Source organism: Macrobrachium rosenbergii, chromosome 3 (genome assembly GCF_040412425.1).
Source record: "Macrobrachium rosenbergii isolate ZJJX-2024 chromosome 3, ASM4041242v1, whole genome shotgun sequence".
NCBI lineage: Eukaryota > Metazoa > Arthropoda > Malacostraca > Decapoda > Palaemonidae > Macrobrachium > Macrobrachium rosenbergii.
In genome coordinates this window covers 36,729,932-36,754,578 of record NC_089743.1, presented here as the reverse complement: position 1 = coordinate 36,754,578, position 24,647 = coordinate 36,729,932, and the positions used below count along the sequence as shown (strand labels likewise).

The window sequence follows — 24,647 nt, the reverse complement described above, 5'->3', positions numbered from 1 at the left end:
ACTTTCGAACTTCAGGAAAATGACTGAAAATAATAAAATAATAAAAAAATATAAATCTTTACGTGACTTTTGTACCAATGCAGGAGTGCACTGAACAAAAAGACTTACTGGATACTGCAAGTCAAAACGAAGCTGATCAAAAACTATCCTTAAACTTTCGTCCTTTCTTAATATATATTCAAAATGCAGCCATGGCTATCTAGAGCTGATATGACGATGATGAGTCATTCACTTTTAATATTATTAGCCTGAAACATCCTTAACTACCTGAAACGATATCAAACTAATGAGAATTAAAGGAACAAAAATTATGTATCCTGAATGTACTAAGTTACTTGATGGCTGATATTAACACTGATTAGAAATTCAAGTAAAAACTGTGTATCGTAAAACATAAGTGTATTAAATTCATAAAATAGTTAAGTGAAAAAGAGAGAGAGAGAGAGAGAGAGAGAGAGAGAGAGAGAGAGAGAGACAGAGAGAGAGAGAGAGAGAGAGAGAGAGAGTTATGTATCCTGAAACAACCTGAGCTTTTGACAATCAGTCTTCAACTTATGAATCTCACGTAAAAAAAAGTATGTATCCTGAAGCTGGTATTGAATAAGAAAACTGAATTACCTATGTATCCGGATACACAGAGCTACTTGCAACTGACACGAAACCGATACTAGATTCATGTCAAAACAAACAATGTATCCTGAAAGATAAAGAACTACTTGATAACTAATAATAAACTGATAAAAAATTCATATTAAAAATCTATGCATCCTGAAAAAATGATCGAACTGACATTCAATTTTAAATTTGTCAGAAATTCAAACAAAACCATCCTGAAATGTACTTAAGTACTTGACATATTAAATTTATGAAACTTAAGTAGAAAAATATATGTGCTGTATTCTGAAGTATTTTGAGGTACCACATAACTATTGCTAAACTCATAAATTAAGTTAAAACTATATATCCCAAGACACTGAGCTACTAAATAGCTGTCAGAGAAATTCAAGTGGAAATTAAATGACATATCCTGAATCGCAGTGGACTACCTCATGTAACAAAGACTCCTGCAGTTCCTATTTAGAAATTACATGAAGCAAAGCTTTCAGTCTTGGGTCAACAGGCAATATTATCACCCTGATAAAACACATGCACGATTCAATGAATTTAACCCTATCCTGCTTTTAATAGTCATAGGAGTTTCCAACATCTATGTTAATAAAGCCATATCTTCCACATTTTGGCCCATTGTACAAATTTGGTAGTCGCCTTTTGAATTCAAGGCGAGACTCGTGTACAAATTCGGTCATTCAAACTGTAGTCGCCTCTTGATTCCAAGGTGAGAGAAGTCCCTTCAAACTTGTCTCAGTTTTGCTTGCACGTTGCAGACACTTCCTGAAGGAATGAGGAAGAAGTTAATGACACCCTGTCACGTTCAGATCTTGTGAATGACAAGACATGAAACTAGATCATTTGTTATAACTGGAACCCAAACAACCTGGATCTAGGTTTTTTACTGAAATTCCAAAGATGGGACAAGGTCTGTTTAGACCCATACATATGTCATGGTCTTTTATCGTCATGGTCTTTATCAAGGACACCTGAATGAAATTCCATATTGCATTTGGTCACTGCTACACTCAATATTAATTCAAAATTGGAGTTTTCTTGAAAAACAAGTGAAAGGCCTCTTAGTGTAAGATTTCGTTTAGCAAATCAAAGTTGTGTCCTTTATTATCTGCATTTTACTATTATTATTATTATTATTATTAATTATTATTATTAATTATTATTATTATTATTATTATTATTATTATTACTTGGGCCTGGCTACACAAGGAAATCTGGTAAGATTTTTGCACCAGCAATGTCCCATTTCTCATAATTTGCCTTTTGGATGAGTACTCGCCCAGTTGCTCTCACTAACTGAATTTCTCACGGTACTTATGAAAAACCACACATTCTGTATAATCACTTTCACTTTGTTTGGTTTTGTGTACAGCCCTCCACTGGGATAATTCCCTCTCTGGCGGGCCCTTGTACGTTTTCAAAATAAGGTGCTTCTTATATTTTATAATTGCCTTGCAGTGTTTTCTCGTCAGTATCGTTGCTCCTTCAGAACAGGAGAGTCTTTGGCTTTTAAATCTGCTTTCTTCTTGTTTGCTAGTTTTATTTCCTGCGGACTGTATGTTTATTAAATTGCATAGATTATTTATCAAAGCCATGATCCGTATTACTTTCCACCTTTGATACATATATCATTATATACTGTGCACTTATTGCCATCATATGTTTTATATTTAGTATCACTATAGCGTTTCTTGACTTAGTTTTCACACTTGAAGATGGTGCTGGAACATTCATTTGATTTGTGTTTTTCCCCACATCTAGGGCAAGTTTGGTCATTTCTACAATATGTTGCGCTATGACCAAATTCCTGACATTTATAGCATTGCTAGGGCATGTAACAGTTGTATACTTTGTAACAACTATACAGTGTACAAAATTTGCCGCCTCTATCATAGATAGCCTTTCGTATTTTAGGTGTGTATTTGATTATATAGTATTTATATTTGTCATCTTCGGCTATCATTTCCTTTACAATTTTCAAGTCGTCATTTTCAGAAATGAAGTTACCTATCCATAGATTTTTCTTTACAATGTTATCGACAATGTCATCTTCCTCCTTCGGGACAGACTACTTTTATTTTTGGTTTAAGGTTACCTTCTATTTTACTGATATAGTGCGGATTTCCCGAATCTCCATTTTTGCCTTTCTAAGATTTTCTTGTCTGGAAATCTTACAAATAAGTGTCCATCTCTTGTTGTTCTAACCTGTTCAACTGGAGCCGTTATTTTACTCAAAATTGGTCTCTTTTCATTTGCTGCTGTGCTCTCTTCGTTTGTAGATTTGATCAGAAGCATTTTTTTTTGTCTTTAGTGATTCAGCGAAAGTTTTGCCTATGTTTGCCATGGTCTTTACATCTTTATCAACATTGTCAAATTTGTTTTGGCTTTCATCTACTTTGATCATTACGTCACTAGTTTTCTGAGCCGAATCCTGAATTAACTTTAATATCTCTTGTGTTTTCTTTTATTTCTTCAAATTCATCTTCAATGATTTGTTTGTGTGTTCTTTGTTTAGGCCTCTTGCAATTATTATGAGGGTGTATCTGACCTCGATACCTGAACATTCATAGTGGAACCATGCATCACACATTTTACAGCAAGTTCCTTCATCAACTTCCCCAGAGCAATGTCCGCAGGTTGCTGACTCTCTCTTGTTTTGGGTTGACTCATCCTTCTCCAGTACTTTTTTTAGTGTTCCGTTTTTATGTGCTGCTTCGATAATTAGAGATAATGTTCGTATGGTAGTTTGATCTTTCCTCTGCTTGATTTAATTTCTACAGTATCTCTTTTCTCTTTTTCCTTCCTCTTCCTCGTATTCACTTTGAACATCGCGTAAGTCAGGCACTTTTACACAGAGCACTTCACAGACACGTCCTACCTGCACGAAAGTTACAACTTACCCAAGATTACTGGGGAAACGACAGAGAAAATTCAACTAATCTTCTGGAACTTAAAAATTTTATAACACCAAGAATTTATACGAATGCTGAGAAGATCTGTTTCCCTGGAACATTTTAATATTTTGGTTAAAGTTACGTTTATATTAGGTTTGTAAGAGCATGCAACAGCTATAGGCAATGAAAGTCCACAAGTTCGAATTGTATCCTAGGCCAAGTTCCATAACTTTAAATTGCATCATTTTGATTTTCTATCAAAACAACCTCTTCCAAGTCTGTAGCTTCGACTCCATCTGAACAACCATTTCTATTCACCCAAATTTCCCCAAAGAAACACATTTCATGTTCATCAGACACCTACTACCTTTGTTCAGGTGTTATGCAACTTCTTTGGAGCATCGTCTTCAAAACTCTTCAGTTATCCCCATCAAGAACTTTGCTAGCTGTGGATCACCTGAAGGAATGGGGAAGAAGTTAATTGAATCATGGAAAATTGAGGTTTTTTGAAAAGAATTGTCCTGAGTATTAACCAGTATTATTGTATTCCTAAAACGTCAGTAGAAAACTTGATTTAAAATGCCCAAGATATTAGAAGCCTTAGTTATATTATAGTCCTGACTTAATTCAGTACCAATGCCCGGGAATTAAAAAGCAGTCCATTCATAATGTGGTCCTGATTTTTAGTTCAGTTAAAAAATCACCTGAAAATCACAGGTATCTGAAGAATATAGTGCTGACCTAATTCTGTACACACCGATTAGGTATAAATGGACTCAGAATCAAATGTAATCCAGATGTAATAACAGACCTTACTCTTAAGTCACTGTATTTGGCCTACACATCAAAGTAGCCCAGTCATATTATAAAGTAATCATCTCTCTTAATTCGGTATAAATGTCCTGCACATTACATTTAGTCGAGTAATAATACAGATCTATCTTTCAATTCACTAAAAATGCAGCTAAATGGGATGAAGAAAGTCAAACATAAGGAAGTTTAATACTGGTGAAACTACAGAGAGCAGAAGTTGTATTTTTTGTGTCTAAATCAAGTGTCAGTCAACATTGTCCAAGGACTTCCTTTCTTTTCCAGACTTGTAGAAGCACATCTTGCAAGACACACCAATTATCCCTTCAGAATATCTTTTAAACAGTGAGATTTAAAATGAAATTTTAGTATCATATGTTTAATCTGTGAGCTTTTATACTGAAGCATTTTAGAAGTCAAGTCCACCATATGAATATGTTCATGATATTTTTCCGTGACAAAGTCCACAGAGGACCTTTGCTATTTTTAAAAAAAAAAAAATTTTTTCTGGCAAGCTTCCAGTTTTGACTGATTCATAATTGATTTATGAAAATTAGCTGCCAAGCCAAGCACTGGCACTGGGCCACTTTAGGGAATTCATCGCTTAAGACGGTGAAAAGAGAGAGTTGGGGTGGTTGGACAGCAAGATAAAGAAATCCAGAAAGCAAAGGAGATGAAATAAAGGAACTGAAGGTGGAAGAACTTGGACAAAACCCTACAGTTGCACAAGTAACAGTTAGAGGTGGTGGACAGCAATACTGAAGAAAGGAAGCGGTTTTGAAGGTAAAGTAAAAGGCTAAAGAGTGGATGCAGCTTTGGTGTAAAGGGATGCTGCAAACATCTTTTAGTAATGCCTACAGTGCACCACGTGAGGAAAGTAAGTCATCAGCTGTGTGTAAAGTCACCTGGATTGCATACTGGATATTCCCGTATAACTATTTTGTCCTTTGGAGTCTAAACCGAAAGAGTATTTGCAGAAATCACAAAAGTCTAGTAAATACTGAGAAATAACTCTATACACCACATTAATTAAAATTGGCACAGATTCTCGCATAATCCAGTGATGGTTATCATATAAAAGGTGAATTTTTCATTTAATTATTGTGCTGAATTTTTTTATTAATATGAACTTTTAGAAGGATATTTAACCACTGAATTAGTTTTTTCACTGCAATCATATACTCATTTTCATTTTAATGATGTTTCATTGAATTAGTTCATTTAACATTAAGTTATTCAAATGAAACCTAGCCATGTATTAAGATTTCAATGCACCACATCAAAAATACTCATACTGACATAAGTAACAAGCTCTAATTTTATGGCATATGGACACGAATCAAGTCCCTAGGAAAAGTACTAGATTAATAAATATCCTGCATATCGCCAAGCTACTACAGAAATAAATCTATTTTGTTTCATAGACCACATTCTTCTCTATAGAGCTCGACCAGACTTCCCAGGAGTCATCAGTTATAAATGTCTCCCTTGTGCAAAAATATTTTGACGCTAAAGCTTATTAAGACCATTTTTTCATTTTTCGTATTTAGCATTTTGGACCTGACTTCGGTAACCAGCTAAGGTCCTTAGCTGGAAATCAATCGTATACAATCTGTTTTTTTATTGATATTTTTAATATTTGTACTATTATTCTCAATATTATTACTGTCATTACCATTATTATAAATACTATAAATGTGTGGATATTGCCCATTATCATTTCTATCGTTTAATCTCGTGAATCTAGATTGTATGCCTTGTATTGTCTCTCTGTATATTCTATATATATGGGCCTGAACTCAAATAAAGAATATTATTGTTATTATTATCATTACTTCTACGTCTTATTTCCCGCACGTTATCATTTTCGTTAAAACTCCATTTGCTTCTCGATACTGTACTCTGACGAACTTTTCACCAAAACATCTGACCAGTGCACTTTACTGCATTGTGGTCTATTGTGCGACACAATTTGCAGTTTTTAACTGTGCTCGTGGAAGACAAAAGTGATGATACATACTGTACAAAATCCAGAGGCAGTCAGTGGAGCATTCCCATTTTCATAGGTGCCTTACCTTGACAGTATATGGATCCAGGTGACAAACTGAGCTTAGTCCACTCTTGGTACAAAATCCTCCAAATTCCTCAGTGATCCGTTCTCCAGTCTTCATTCTATAATAAAAAAAATCAATCAAGTACTGATCTACAGCTGTTTTAGCATATCTGTCTTCCAAATACACATCAAGTTGTGCGAAAAGTTTGTGAACTTTCCAATGATACCATCACTGCCCTGTAAACTCATCTATAAATCTTCACTATAATTTTTTATAGATGCAACACATTTTTAAAGATGCACAGCTGAAGTAGCTAGTTGTACAAAACAGCTGCAAAGTGTCATTTATTTTAACATTTATTTTAACTTGCAAAGGCTACCTGCCCTGTCCAGATTCAATCTACGTCTCATGGATTTTTACATCCGAGTTCTCTCAAGTTCGAGTGGTTTTTAAAAGTACCCGAAATGACAGTTGACCATAAACTTTTTTCCTACTGTAGTTCCTTCAACGAGAGATTTAATCTAGTCATTTTCTGCATCTGATCCACAATCAAAATTCTCCCCTTTCGTAAGTTTTTTCGAATGAAATGAAATGTCTTTTCAGAATTGCATTGTATTTTATCATTAGAAATGAGATGGCTACATGCAGGAACTTGGGCTACTTCAGAGAGAGAACACTGCATTTCCTTTGCAATATAACAGCTTGTGCCTACAATTAGGAATACCTAACACTTCATAAATGAAACATCAGATCCAAGTTCCTTCAGCGTCCTTCATTTCAGCTCTCTCAGAAATTCATTCAACAACACTGAAGCTGCACAGTGAATGCAACCTTTAAATTCGCAGATATTTCAGTGCTACCACTCATGTTATATTATAGTCTTCTAATAATCTGCTACTGTATTCATATTCGTAGATGAAATGACTTAAAAGTGTTACACATTGTTTGAATGGTCTTAAAAGCTATAACAGAATTTCATACAACAAAATACTTGAAGACTCACCCGCGATAGTCCAGGTTTTGATGGCATAACCCAGAAGCTGGGTTTCTCCCTTCTCGTTTGCTTATGGCAGTCTCTCCTGTTTTCTCTCATTGGGTTCCTCAGGCAGGCCCTCTCGCCAGTTCTCGTGAATTGTTTTCTTGAAAAACTACTGCTTGATATAGCCTATCCTTGTTTTCTCGCGTCCGTAGTTCCTAGCACAAGTACTCCGGTGAATTGGGCTTAAAAAATCATTTTTCTAATATCTTTGTAGCAACCTGGTTCCACTAACTCATATTTCTCTGCGCTCACAGTGCAGACGAACTTGAAAACAATGAAAAGTGGTTTCATAAATACTTCACGGGCAGGTGGTAACATTTAACTGATTTTTCACATCTTTTTACCGTTTCTTAAACAGGTTTGCTTTGTCAGTATGGCATCATTCGCATTGTTTTTTTTTTTTGTATCTGTTCCATTGTTTTAATAGCTTAGCTTCTCACTGGCTGACTGTTCAAAAAATTGCATTTTAATTTAGAGCTGCTTTCGTACCCCTGTTTTCTTAAACTTTGTATATTTTTTTCCTGTGCGCAAGTGGTCAATGACATAAGATACCTGTGATTTTACCCAGTCTTTTCTTGCATTCATACCCTTTTATTGTGTGCTATTGTCTAGGAATAAGACTTGTAGCCTGGCACACATTTATTCATGGACACCGCAGCTTGACAAACCTCCAGTCATGGCGGGAGTAAGTAGGGTTCTGACCTATTAGTTATTTTCCTAGCTTGCCAGCTCCACTATTTGCCTTATCATTCTCAGTCATATCATTACATTGCACTGTTTGAAGACGCACTGATTCTTATATTTGCATTACCTTGCAGCAGGATTTGACCCACTAGATGGTGATCTGTACTAATGGCCGTTCGTCATCCTTGAATGGGGTTACTGGATCCAAGGTGACACCGCTGGTAGCAGTGCAATATTTACTAGAGATTTGTTTGCAATCTGTGAGTACATGCCCATCCCCAGCCTGGGTTGAATTGGCTCTGGGAAGCTCATCTATGACAAGTGATCTAGAATCCCCAAGTGCTCTGCTTTCTGAACTCGGATCCAAATTCCTTCGGGAAGAGTGGCCCCCTGATGAGACTATTGTGAGATAATGAAGCTGTGGGTCTCTTACTGGGTAGCCATAATTAATAGCTTGTCTTCACCACCCAGTGATGGTGAGAAGTTGCCTTACAGTATTGAAGGGTAATGTCCGTATTAATATTACCCAGCTACCCTTATAGGATTTGCCGTATTCTACAATTGAAATTTGGGGGGTTGGCGGGTGGGAGGCTGGCCGAAGGTGTACTCAGTACAAATGGCAGTAGCTGTCTTTGGCAACGAGTGTGTGGCTTCCTAGTAATAAAATTTTACTGTGGCTCACCCAGTGCGTTGTGTGTACCCCCAAGCACAGATAAACCATGTATGCATTCTTGTGGAGTGGTGAACTGTAACCTCGATGAGTACATGATTAAAGAAGGATGCTCAACTCTGTAAGGTGGCCAAAGGACTCTTCATCCAATGTTCCTACCTACTATCTGCTAAACCCAAAGGCAGAGAATGATCCTCCACACAACAGTAAAGCTTTAATCAGATAGTTTCCTTTGTCAGCGGCAGTAACTTTATTTTCTTCCTCTCCCTATAATTTTTTAAGCTTGTAGTATATTTCTGATTGTCATAAATGCCCTGAGTGGCAGATCAACTTCTGCCTGCTTTACACACCATCAAAACACATCGGACGTTTAATTTTCTTTCATTTCACCCAAGAAGCACTGGAGTAATGAACCTGCAAAAAAAAAAAAAATTCTGTAGAAAACAAAATTTACTCGATTAAGAAATGATAAAGTTTAAACCTTCCTCTAATGAGATGAATATGAAATAGTTCCACATACCTTCTGATTTTCTGCAATGTATTGTGGAATATAAGTGACAAACTACAATGGGGAACAAATCCCATTACAAACTAAATTGGAATTTGTAAAAATTAATAAACAGAATGTCATTTGAAAGGAGCTCAGCTCATTGCTACAAACTTTGGCAAACCTAACTCCTTTTACAACACAGCATTCTGTGCAAATGACTTTTTGAATGCAGTGCTGTCAAACACATCTAATTACGTCTACTTCTCGAAAGGTTTAATCAATCATGGTTCTTGATGTGATTACTGTACTGTAGTGTCGCAAGAAAACCTGTTACTTTGGATGTCAGTTGTTTACACAAAACTTCGAAGCAAATCTGATTCTTGCGAATTGTACACGAGAGTAACAGATTTTTCAAGTTCCAAACATAACTCGTTCATGCTGTCAGTCGTTCCAGATCAGTCATTAGACCCATAAACCACAAGAGCAATATCACATTTTTTTATTCAGGAAATCTTTTGAGAAAACAAATGTGCTGAATATTTGAAATATATCCACCTATTCATGGAACAGATCATTGTCAAGAGCAATCCCTAATCTTGATCATGGACACATATCCTCCATTTTCCTAAAACTTGATAGATGAAAAAAATGAACTATATTGGTTTGTATATCGCTATTTTTTATGCACTGTGCATGAGCTATATGCTGCTTAAGCAATGATTAGGTAAAAAAAAAAAAAAGTGATACACTTTTCCTTACCATCCAGCAAAAAGTGGCCACATTATGATTTTGTCGTAAGAGAAATCGGCTCTTGAAGCTGCTGTGTCATGGGTTAGACGTAATCTATCAATCAAAATGCCCAGGACCTAAAAAAATTTAACCTGATCCTAGAACATGCTGGGATCAAGACCATACTAACAGAGGGTAGTAGTTTGAAGCTAAAAATCTCGACAAATAGTGCAGTAAGGCTGTTGAGTTGATAGACCTAAACCCAAGTGCCAGTCATTTGTGGAAAACTCAGGAAAACCATTATGTCTGATACTGTTGTCTTGACCATCTTTAGAACTAAGCTCTGTTTTATGCATGAAAAACAAAGAGGAAGTTTTATGTTTGAGAAGAAAAAAGTATATACCTATGCTTGCTGTCTTTGGCGGAAGAGTCATGTTTGTTGGGTGTACAGTACAGTACAGTATGCGTTCTGTGTAAAGACAGCACAGATTTATTTAAAAGGAAGTATTAATTAAATAAAAAGAAGTGTTATTAAAAATATAAACGAAACTTAACAGATGGTAACGGAGTGGGTTATTGGATGCAACAACTTTACTAAAGATGAATTATCAAGGTATGCGCCCCAATGACTAATATAATGAATAGAGGGAGATATCAGAAGGTTCTGTAATGCTGACCTAATGAGATGCACGGAGGAGTCATTTAGTAATGACTGATAACTCTGGTTTATCAGGCAATGAATGTCAGAAAGAGCACCTTCCGTAGAAACAACTGTTATTTACGCAGAAGTGTTTTGTGCACACTTTACATAAAAATTTAAACTCATTTTCATAGACAGGTTTTGTAAACAAATATTCAGTATGAAATCTGAACTAGAGCCTGAACTGAACTGGGTTGTATAATAATGTTCCTAACCTATATTTGTAGCATTTAAGATGACACTTCTGAGGACAAAGTTAGACCTCAGTCCTGCATTAGTTTTATTAACCTGTTCTTATCTAAAGGTACGTATTATAGCACATTTATATGAGAAGTATACATAAAACTAGTAACGTCAGTTAACGGCAAAAATTAAATATGCATTCCGTACTAAAGTGTAAAGATTTTTGCACTCGTAACAACCCTCGAGTTATCCATAGATTAATGGTTTTGATTCTTTAGGATTATCTGACCAGGTATAAAACTCACCGAGTTCAATCGTCAACTCTGTCTGTCCTGTCATGAAAGTTGAGTAATAGCATTCTACTTCGACCTCAGTTCACATATTTTGATGTTCCACTCGTTCCTGGTTCCTCCTCGTGTCGTTTTGGTACAAACTTTGGTCGTCTCAGTACATCTATAAAGCTGATACGATTCAAACCCAGTTCGTTTTTCACATAAACAATTTCAACAATATAACCGTTTTCTTCGAACATTTACCAGTTTCTTTGTAAATACTGTCGCAGTTAGGTTATACTAACAGACACTCATCCGACACATGAACAAACATTTGTCGCTTACAAATATATGGTACCTTGTAGCCTACAGCTCCCATGAATTACTTATTTTTCTAAATTTTCTCTCTCAGCAATATCGTGATTTTAATAAAACAATATCGAAGGGTATGATGAATTTACTTACTGATTTCTCGATGGTAGTTTGCTTTAAAAAAAGTGTTAAATTAAAATGCTTAGTCAAAAAGGTTCCTAACGAAAATATTGACTGCAGAGTTGAATTCGCAGAAACCCTGATTATTTCAAAACATTTGCAACAATAGACCGTGTACCGAATTTCATTTTGTTGAGTGGCATTCCTTAGTTGTCTGTTAAGGGATTGGACTACAGGTTTATTAAGTGCAGTATCTGAATTTAGTTTCTGGAAAAGAAAGCAAAGTGTTTTGTTGCACGCCATCACTTCAGTAATGAGGTTTATAACGTTTTTTGTTCCCCTTTATTTAGTAACTTTCTGGTCTGCCACACGGACACCTAAGGAATAAACCACATAACCCAACTTTTGAATGCTCTGTGTAAAGTACCGATAACAACTAAAGATTTGTCGTGTGAACGTCCAAAGTATAATCAGCAGCGGCTACCATGTTTTGGAAATAATTCGATCAGTGAAATTTTGTCCGAACTTCAACATTTGCAATTGAAAACCTTTCGAAAAACTGTAATTTAACTGACAAAATATATAAAAAACAGTATAAGTTAAAAATAAATCCTTCAGGCCAACCCTGTGAGAGATGGTAATCAGCTCAGTTAGTGGTCTAGTGAAAGCAATTCCAATAATAATACTGAAAAACCCTGAGTTGTATCAAATTGCCTTCATAGATGTACTGAAACGACTTGAGTCGAGATGGCTGTTCCCCTTGGAGTGAAACCTTGTCTGTAAACATGAAATCATAAACATTAATTACATAACAGAGCAAGGTGCGCTGCAAATAACAGTTATAGACGAATGTCTCCTGTTGAAACGAAACTGGAATATAACTTTATGTAAGTTAAAAAATAGCTTTGGGGCAATGAAAATGACCAGTAGTTGTTTGTTATGCTACTGGCAAGACCTAAGAGTTTTTTCACATTCACTTCAATGGCAGTCAATTTCTCTCTTCTTTGCATCTTACAGGTGTCGTGTCACAGATAAATGTCTAAATACTGTTTCAGTAATGTCTAAGCAACTAGCGATTAATTTTGCCAAGCCACTTACTGATACTGAAAACGATGGCTAATCAATCATTCAGAATCGACTCACACTGACAGTCCAGCAGAATGGAAGGCATGGAGTCATTTCCTTCATAAAAGACTTTTGAAAAACATTTCTTATATCCAGGGTTTCAAGGTTTAGCAGTGTTTATGTCAACTATTTAATGTAATTAAAGATATGATGAAACATTTCATATTTTACTTATGTTTTTATTCATTTATTAATTTGTTAATTCATCTGTTTTTTCTAATAACTGATCTCCATTTTCTGCATTTTCCATTACCTTTCTGTTACTTCCTCCGAATGAACACCATATTTTTAGAAGCTTGAATTTCAAGTCAATGACCCAACTTTGTGGGCTTGTTCCATAAGAATAGGGTTCATCTTCTAAATAATCATAATAATAATATCAAAATAAAATGCTACGTAACTGATTAAATCTTCAATCATCCAATATTCGACATTTTAAGGTATTTCCTTAGCTGTGAAATCGAAAGAGTGAGAAAACGAAACAGTTTTAATTAATAAAGTTTCCTTCACTTTTGATCTGAGTCTCCCTGACCAAGTTTGACCAAAATATCTGCGAAAATAGGACCACATGCGAGATTGTGTACCCGAGGATATACAAATATTTCTTCAAAATACCTTCCATGTGACATATTCTATCTACAAAGGCTTTCGAATGGAATAAATTAATATATATATATATATATATATATATATATATATATATATATATATATATATATATATATATATATATATATATATATATATATATAGGTGTATATGTATATATATATATATATATATATATATATATATATATATATATATATATATATATATATATATAGTATTTGTGTATCTATATATATATATATATATATATATATATATATATATATATATATATAGAGTATATATATATATGTATATATATATATATATATATATATATATATATATATATATATATATATATATATATATATATAATATATATATATATATATGTATGTATGTATGTATGTATGTATGTATGTATATATATATATATATATATAGTATATATATATATATATATATATATATATATATATATATTCTATTATATATATATATATATACCCCTCTGCATTATTTATAAGAATGTCCTTCTAACAAAGATGGGACAGCGTCCTGTATATTAGCTAAGTGGGCAGAGATATATATATATATATATTTATATAAATAACTGCACAAAAGTCCAAAATAGGTTAGCATTAGAGACCTCAACCTGCAGGGAGGTTTTCAAGTAACCAAAACTAGTGAAGGTGGTCTTAAATCAACTTCCTTTTCCTCTGTCCCATGCATTCGGCGATGTCTCTGTCAATTTTTCAGAATGCCATTAGAACAGAGGCTGTCCATTGTGAATGACTACGTTGCTGTGCTCCAAGCAATTTATCCTTTGTCCTTTCCTATCTATTGTTTTACTCAGTGAATCAACAATAAGTGTTTTTCGAGAACCCCGATCAGCAGTTGCAGTGCGCAAGCAACTTATGTGAGTAAGTAAGTCTGAAATTGACAGTTTTTCGTCTGATTTGCAGTATTCTTCCACTGTACTTAAACCTTTTCCATTGCTTTCCCTTCAGCCACCATTTACTAGAGAACCTGGTATAATCACATTTCTTTTATGAAGTCTAGTGTATGAATAATTAATATTGCCTGGTGAAATTGCATAAGCTATTCCCATGCAGTAAGTAGAAATTAGGGAAAGTCATGTGTAAGTAAAGTACAATGTTTTGAACCCTGAGCCCATTGTTGGAAGAGAAATAGCCTTCCCAATACTAAAACGTATGATATCCACTAATGCAAACCTTCCTTGCGTTATATTCTTACAGGAGCAGGGGAAAATTGACTGTGTCCGACGTTGACTAAAAGTTTGTGTAATATCCTCGCTATCACCACACATTCTTTCTTTGTCGAGACTAAGTGGGAAGTAAAGGGGTTGGATGTAATTCATTTGTTACAAAGTAATCCATTACTCCATACGTAGTTTCCAACTGGCGACCTAATCCAATTAAGTAATTGCCTGTCTTTTGAGGGTAACTTCAGCTTTGACAGTTTACGTGTGCCTTCGGCAAAGCAGGGCTACATAAAATACAACAATCAGTTAAAAAACTCATCTGCCAAAGCCACACAGATATAACATGAAAAATATATACTACATACACACACACACACACACACAGGTAATTTATATATATATATATATATAAATATTATATATATATATATATAGTATATAATATATATATATATATATATATATATATATATATATATATACCGGAGGAAATTAATATATATATATATAATATATATATATATATATATATATATATATATATATATATATATATATATATATATATATATATATATATATATATATATATATATATATATATATATATATATATATATATATATATATATATATATATATATATATATATATATATTATATAGTATATATATATATATATATAATATCATATATATACCATATATATATATATATATATATATATGAAATATAATCATATATATATATATAGCGTACCATTATAAGAAGAAACAGATCAAGGCAAAACTCAAATAAGGCAAAACTCAAATAAGCAAAAAGTGTACTCAGTCCAGGCCTGTATAAAAGTTGAACATATTTCTCCTAAAGTAGCAAAACTATAGTCACTATATCTGTAATGCAAATGAAGTCATACAAGCGATCACTAACTTAAATATTTATCTCTGAATATCGAAAGAACCTTAATAATAGCGTACCATTACAATGTCGCTCCTGACTCTGACACAAATCAGTATAATAGCAGCAATTATCTTTTTTTAAAACCTTATTTCCCTTGCTATTATATAGACTTGGGATCTTGAGACACTATTAAAATGAACTAGTAACCGGGCCGAGACAACTAATAAGACTGCGTTTTCGGGTAACAACTGAAAAATTGGCATGTTTAAATAATGCTTGTCACTGATAATAACAGATGGTTTAACCCGACAACAAATCCAGTTCTGACATTAAGGCAATTCTAGTAAAATATTCAAACTAAAATCAGCGCGTTTTACTATATAAAATATTGATTTAAGTATATGCCGTGTACATAAGCAATTTTGCAACCTCCTTTCCTCTCCAAGTATGACCAATATCGGCGTGTTACTGGCAGAATGCAGTAACCTAGAAAAATCAATTATTAGAAAAAGAGAAAACTATACAAACTGAATACAGATGCAGCTAACTTTTAACACCACTTGTATAAAGGAGGGTCTATTAGCTTATTATCGTTATTATTATTATTAATCAGAAGATTATTCATATGGAACAACCCCACCATTGGCCATTGACTTGAAACTCAAGCTTCCAAAGATATGGTGTTCATTCGAAAGAAGTAACAGAAGGTAAAGGAAATACAAAATGAAGAGACCAGTTATTAGGAAACAGATAAATTAAGAAATATATAAATAAAAAGATAAATTGTAAGTAAATGATTAAATTACAAGGAGAATTGCAAAATGCTTGTAATGCATTGCATCTTTGCCTGAACTTCTGAATTTCCAGTTACAGGTCTTGCAAAGCGCGTTCAATTCTAACCACACCATACCAAAGTTCCACGTTTTTTCCTCTTGTCCACATCGTCTGGAGCGAAACAGGTGACTAACTCAGTGACTCACGGTCACTCAGACCAAGATTTGACTCAAGTACGTCTTGACGCAGACACTCACCTGTCGCGCTACAGCCCTCAGCCCCGAACAAGGATTTACCGCCCACAAAATAAACGCACTTAACATTACCTGTCAATCATTACTGCCCGCTTTTTTTATATAATTTGGTTAAAATAAAACTTTGACAATTGCAAGACCATAAATTGTCCCATAACAATGGCGAATATTTTGTACAAACCAAATAAAAAAAAAAAGTTATATATATATATATATATATATATATATTTATATATATATATATATATATATATATATATATATATATATATATATATATATATATATATATATATATATATATATATATATATAATATATATATATATATATATAATATATATATATATGTATATATATATATATATATATATATATATATATACATATATATATATATATATATATATATATATATATATATATATATATATATATATATATATATATATATATATATATATATATATATATATAAATATCAAAACTGAAAGAGTTTGACAATTATGATTCCATTCAAAAGCTCGTCCTACGCGATCAATCTCATCGTTCAAAAAGCTAAACGATTAGATCCATTTTCTGAAAAATTCACTGTCACTGTTGATTTTATCATCGGTGAATTTTGTACCTGATGCTTAGTCGACTTTAGTGAGTTTAAAGAAAGGGTTGAAAAAGGGCATGGGGCTTTCAACCTCATCCCAAAGACTGGAAAAGGAAGAGACTTTGGCTACAAACATAACAGTTAATGTCACGTGACACCAGTTGCTAAACCCAGCCGTTCTATGTTAAATGGAGAGGCTAAAGACTGGTCCCCAGCATTCATGGGTAAAAGAAGGACCCTAATTCTAAGAGCACTCACATAAACCACTTAAAAAACCAAAATTACTCTGTATAGCCTCTGAGTGGGCACCTACATTCACAGCAATGTCTGGCCAGTCCTGTGAGAGTTCAGAGCTCAGTTATCTGGTCAAACAATCTTTTACAACTACAGCCATGACTAACTGACAATTCTCCTATTAACCTTGATTCATTTTTCCATAAGTTAACTGTTGGGCAGAGATTTCTGTAAAATACAGTGATTCAAATGGGATCATTTAAACTGATTCATCCACTCAGTGAAACACAGCAGGTTACTGCATAAACACGCCATATTTGAACTTTAAACTTTCCAAGACAATATCTGCCTTTTCTCATCCTATCTCAGATTTCATCTCCATCCCACTGGCTGGTATAAGCCTTTATGACACTCACCAGAAACTCCCTGAACTATCACACAAGAAGTATGAACGCTGGACAAAGGGACACCAAACAACTCCTGCCCCTTGCACTCAGCAACCAAGTATGGAATGCAGAGCCAGGCAGGTTCTCAACTACTGAATTGAAACAGACAAGGCATCATTGCCAAAAGTTTGCCAGGATATCCTATCCAGACACAATTCATGATGGAAGTTCCTAGAGTGGGATGGAATGGAATATTAAATTTAGGCCAAAGGCCAAGGGCTGGGACCCATGAGGTCATTCAGCACTGAGGGAAACTGAGAGCCAAAAGTTTCTAAGGGTGTAACAGGAGGAAGAACCTCGCAGTTGCACTATGAAACCGTTTTTAGGAGAGGATGGATAATAAGATGGAAGAATGAGAATATGAAGGGAGGTAGAGTACAAGGGGCCTAGAAGGGATGCTGCAAGGAACCTCAAGTAATGCCTACAGTGCACCTTGAGAGGTGCAGCTGACAGCACTACCCCCTACAAGGAGTTTTTATGATGCACATACCAATGAAGACAGCCACTCCAACCACTGAAGATGATGAATTGTATAAACACTAAAACCTGTCATCCTCCCCTTCCATGGAAAATTATCTGAACCTCGAAAACAGCTGAGAGACAGTTCAAGATCACCCTCATGCATCAAACTGCACCCATACATCCAGGATATAAGCCTGTCCCTGGGCTCCTAAGTCATCCTTACAAACTATTCAGCCTAATCCACATTCACAGAGAAGTAGCATGCTACCTATGGCCTTGAAGCAATACCTACCCAAAAGGTCATGATTTGGCCATTGAGAGGTCTCCAATCCACACCAATCTGCAATCAGGTCAGACAAGGCAATAACTACTAATTTTGGCATTTGGTTACACAAACAAAACTTGACTTGCAATTCTTTACTTTTACAAAATTGCTTTTAATGACACACCACTTGATCATGAGCTCTATTCCTCACCATATTTACAGTGGTTTCACTGTTTGACCTCAGTCTTTGGCACCTGTGTATTCAATATACAGCATCATGGTCTCCCAGGGCTTTAAGGATGAGAGGGTTTAAAATATACTTGTATTATTTAACAATATCAAAACAGTTATTTATAGCAAAGTATTTTACAAGTTATTCTATCCTGTTTCAAATGCAGTGGTTATTATTTAACAATAAAAGTGTAGTAACACCAAAAACCTATTCTTTCTTAGCAATGCAGCAGGTAGCCTACATTTATCCAAAGAATCTCCAACACAAAACTGTGATTGTTTGAGTACTGTACAATGGTTCAGGTCAATTTCTTGAGATTCCATCTCCTAGACATTTGATTCATACAGGTTTTCCTCCTGTTGCATCTCACAACTAGTTTCAATAAAACTGAACTTAAGAAGACCATCTGCCAAAAAGTGTCACAGTTACTTTGGCAATTGTGCAAGTCATAAAGTAAGCATCATATGCCCCCACAGACTATAGTTAACTCCCAATAAAATAGGATTAAGAATTTAATACAGTGTTTCTATAATCAACTGTTACTCAACTGCATTTGCACAGAAATTATTTTAAAAAGCACATGAAATCAGTTAGTGTGGCATACCTTTACAAAACCAATGATACATGGGTTAGGTTAGGTAGTATTATTATCATCATTATTTCAGTAGATGAAACCTATTCACATGGAACAAGCACACAGGGGCCATTGACTTGAAATTCAAGCTTCCAAAGAATGTTGGTTTCAACCTCCCACTGCAGACCCCACACTGCAGCAGTAACTGATCATGATACAGAGCCAGTGATTTTTCATCGCCCTGGGGGAGATGCAAAACCTGCGACATCTGAGTGGCATGCCACAACACTGAACCACTATACCAGCAGACCAGAAACTTATATTTCTAATTAGGCTAGCCTGTCTTAAGAGTACTAGTATTTATACACATTTTAAAAACCAAAAAATTGTATATTTAAACAAAATCCATGGCTAGGCCTATTTCCACAGCTCGACAACTGGCATATAACTGCACTGAGATGTCGCACAGTTGATATGGCCTCATTAATACAGTTACATAGAGCCAAAAGGTTAGGTTAAACCTGTCATGCAAAAACCACAGTCTTTTTATTTAAAGAAACCACAGCAACAGAACTAAATATAGAGTTTTAATCTCAGAGACGGTATATATATATAATTATGCAGATGGCCAAAATCAGCAGCAAAATCTGTTGCTTTATCTGAAAACTAAAGTTGGAAAGTAAACAGTTCATAATTACTGATATTTTTTTTTAAGAAATATTTATCGCAAACAAATAATTCTTAAAAAATCATTTTATATTTTGCTTGACAAACTCACAAATAACAGAAACTAATTTCAATGTTGTGGAATGAGTAAGGCCTACAATCACCATCATAAACCTTAGTTGCCAACATTTCTCAAAATCTCATCCATTTCTTACCCAGGTTCAGCTAGGCTAGGCATACTACTAAGCCAATTCACTATTATTCTAGCAGAAATTTCACCAGAATTAATACAATTGCGAACAAAATGCCTGTATAGTGAAATATGGTGACATGCAAAGAGCGCGGGATGGGAGGGAGGTCACAGGACCAAAAGAGCCAAGAAAATTAGGCTAACCTAACTGACCAAATTTATAAATAATGAAACCTCATGCTCTGAAATCATCCAGATGTTCTTAAACACGACTTTATGTCAATAATATCTTACTGATAATACTGCTTCGGCTAAAATAACATCCAAATTGAAATAAGAAGAACCAGTTCTGAACAGTGGCTTTCGAAGTTCCTCCATCTTCCCTCACGAAAACCACCAACTTATTTCAATAAATACGTCTTAACCAGACTGTATTTATGAATTATGAATCAATATCATTAATTATTATTCATTCAGTGACCTGCAATAACTATATCTTACCGAAAATATGTCGTTTTCACGGCTCAACACAATAAATATTCGATAAAAGTCACAGGAAGTAAGACATCTTTCTCGGTGGTTCGTACAATAACAAGAAAATGGAGTTGCCAGTTGGCCATTTGAAGCTCCCCGACCGACTAAATAATTTAAATGAATAAATAGATAAGTGGAAGAAAAACTATGCTTTATATATATATATATATATATATAGTATTATATATATATATATATATATATATATATATATATATTATATAGTGGCGCAGTGTTGCCAATCTTTTTTAAAAAATGATGATTTTTAAGTTTGCCAACATGAAAACGCTTATAAAGAAAAACCAGCCAAACGATTTCTATGAATCATACCTCATTTTAAAGAAATTTATATATATATGCAAAAATCATTATAGTATGTTTTGTCATTTATATAACAACCACAAAAGTGAGGTAATGTAAGATTGTAAAGTGTTAATGAACACAATGAAAATGTTTTTCATGGCAATTAAAGCATGTTTTTGTGAAAACAACCTAAAATATTTATCTAATAATGCTCTAAAATTATTATTATAACATATCTGAGTAAAATGAAAAAATATTATAAAACAAAAACATCCTCCTACATCCACCACGCACCTCCACTGGTTGCCGCTTGCCTCCTTTTATGACGAGGTCTTATGATGTAGCAGTGAGAACTCCTAAGGGCGAAATTTCCCTTTGTTTTTGCATGGATTTTACCTTTTGCCAGTAACATAAGGGGACAAAGTGTGTGTGTACAGGATAGTGCTGTACTTTAGCTGCTCGCTCACAATAAAAAAACCAGTTCAATATTGCCACCTTGTTATAACGCCCCTCATATATATTTGTATGTATATATATATACATACATATACATATATATATATATATATATATATATATATATATATATATATATATATATATATATATATATATATATATATGATTACTCTTAATCAAATATCTCTCTCTCTCTCTTCTCTCTCTCTCTCTCTCTCTCTCTCTCTCTCATATTCTTTCCAAAATGAAGCGAGAATCTCCCACTTCACACTTCCTCGTAACTTCTGGCAGCCTTTTAACCTCCTAAAAGTGTCATCTAAATTCATGAAATCCAACTCCTTTCAACAAAGAAGAAGCGGAAACACGTTCCCCGGGCGACTCCATCTAAAGACCAAAAGAAAAAAAAAAGATGAAGCTTAATTTTCTGTTCTCATTACTCTGCTCTGCGTTCAAACGTTGCATCAAGGTTTGTATTTGTCTTTAATTTCTGTATGTATAATTCTTTATCAACAATTTTATTTGTGGATACTTTTCATTTTACATCAATGTTTGTCTTTTTTTGTATTAATGTCTGTAGAGAGTCTTTATTTACTTATAAGATTCCACCAAATAGAACATTGCTGATAACAGTATTTTCCCTTACTTTCACTTACTAAAAGCATTACTTATATCAGAAGACCGCATTACAAAAAGGCTTTATTTGTAATATACAATAGAATTATTAAGTACAATACTTGACTGTAAAGTATCTTGTTGTAAAAAATATAGCTCATTCAATAGCATACTGAATAAACCTTGTAATAAGATTTTGTCATTAACTACAAATAATCCGTAAATAGACTTGAACAATTTATGCTCTATATTTTATACTAAACGAGAGTTATATCTATAAATTCACTATAATGGAATGCAAATTGAGACCAGTGAAATTAGAGGTTATACTTTGCTCTAAATATATCGCTTTTATCCCGCAAGTAAAATTCATGACAAGCTGTAATTATGAAGCGTAACTCTGGAATATAAAACCCTTCTTTTATTAATAATGCGACATTTTTTCAGTGGCCCAAAGATCTAAAGTTTTCCTCTTTGAAATGTATAGGAAATGTCGACATCTACCTAAATGATAAATGGTTTTTGTGCAATTGGAACCTCAAAAGTTCATGCTAAGAAATTTGAATGCATTACCACCTAAAACAATTCTGGATGTATTTTAATAATTTACTTTTGTCTTTGTCTATTTATTTATTAATCTGTTAATTTATTTTTTTCCTAATTTTCCTAATAACTAATCTCTTCTTTCAAATGAACACCATACTCTTTAAAAGCTTGAATTTCAGGTCAGTGGCCCTGTGGGCTTGATCCGGATGAATTGATCTATATGAATAGGTTTTATCTTCTGAATAGTAATGATAATAAAGTATCCGTGGGAATGGCAAGATAAACAGCTGGTTTAACACGCTGTCAAAAACATTTATTAAACATCCCCCCCCCCCACAAGGTTATAACAGCCCACAGAAACGCCATTTTCAATTATGGCAGTTAATAGAGTTAAAATACATTACTTGATGACTGATGTGACATATGTTTGTAACAAACGACAGTGGGGTCTATATAGCTGTCAGGTACAAAAAAAAAGTAGCAAATTTCCATATCAATAACGTTTCTTCTCTATATACTGAATAAAGTAGACTAGTGTTCTTTCACCTTTACATTTTGAAGTAATACATATATACATACATACATATATATATATATATATATATATATATATATATATATATATATAAATTTAAATATATATATATATATATATATAATATATATATATATAATATAAATTATATACATATATATATATATATATATATATAATATATATATATATATATATATATATATATATATATATATATATATATATAAATATATATATATATATATATATATATATATATATATATATATATATATATATATATATATATATATATATAATGTTTATATATATACATAGATATATTACATATATATATATATATATATATATATATATATATATATATATATATTCATGAAGTTAAAGTATTGTTTAATATAAAATTCGCTACTTCAAGATATATATATATAATGCAGAAAATATTACGTTAACATATATATCATATATATATTATATATATTTTATTTTGATATTGTTAAACATCAATGACGCGAAGTTCACCTCTTCCCTGACAGAGTGAAATGTATTGACTCTGTAATCCAAGAATCACCAAACAAAAGGTACAATAATTGCCTGAACACGAAGAGAGAATAACTATATGATAAAAAGTCCATAACATTCAGAAACTCAATACCAAAGACCTGGAAAATGACGTGAACTCTTTTCCTTTTTCTTTTAGACCTGCTGCGTCTAAGTTTAACTCCAGAGCGTTTACCCGTCGCCCCCAGCTGGAAAGTTTTGTAATGTATTTTTCAGGTGGTGTTTTTATGTTCCATCCATTAAGCTGGGTCAACTGCCTCCATCCTCATGTATCTTTCCACCCTTTTCCTACTCTCCCCCTCCCCATTTGACCCTGTGCCTTGCCCTCTTTGAGTGTACCCCTTTGCCCTCCTTTCTATTTTTCCCTCCTCACCCCCTTAGAATGGAAAAGTACAACTTGGGAGTATGGTCTCAGCTAGTCTGAGGAAGTTTACTACAAATTAACCCTTAATTTTTTGGGTAAAGGGATCGTTTGGGAGATTTTAAGAGTATGGAGTTTTTCCATACATTCTTTCAGAGCTATTAGTGAGATTACGAGAGGAAAGAGCAAGAGCAGCTCCTCTCCAGAAGAACTTTATCCCTTGGGAACCATCGGAATCTTGCAAGTCCTGGAGGATTCTGGGTACGATGAGCAGTTGAGTAAAAAAGGAATATAAAGAGGATATCGTGAAGAGGATATTCAAATCAAGTCTTACTTTAAAGAACAATCTTAAAGAAAAATAAGGTTAAACTGGTTAGTTAGCAAGATCACGTGAGCACAGGTAAGGATTTAGTGACAACAGTTAGGAATAGAAAAAGGAAGACATTAGGAATATCGGGAAGACATGAAGGAGAAAATAATTGTTTAACTGAAAGATTAAGGAAAAAAAGACAATTACAAAACATGGCATAAATAGGAATGGAAAGCTTTACAAAGAAATGCCTATCAGTTTTCGAAATGAAGTGTAATTAAATGGAATTTGGTTATT

The 24,647-nt window shown here is 33.6% G+C and overlaps 1 long non-coding RNA gene across 1 annotated transcript; it reads right to left on the bottom strand.

Moving 5' to 3' along the window:
- Nucleotides 1–3,657: 3,657 nt before the first annotated feature.
- On the bottom strand, nt 3,658–20,719 carry LOC136828365 (uncharacterized). The gene is made up of 4 exons (XR_010850015.1): nt 20,628–20,719; nt 7,389–9,192; nt 6,407–6,503; nt 3,658–3,978 (listed from the first exon to the last, which is right to left on the bottom strand). It is a non-coding gene; the product is annotated as an uncharacterized lncRNA (long non-coding RNA).
- Nucleotides 20,720–24,647: the final 3,928 nt, after the last annotated feature.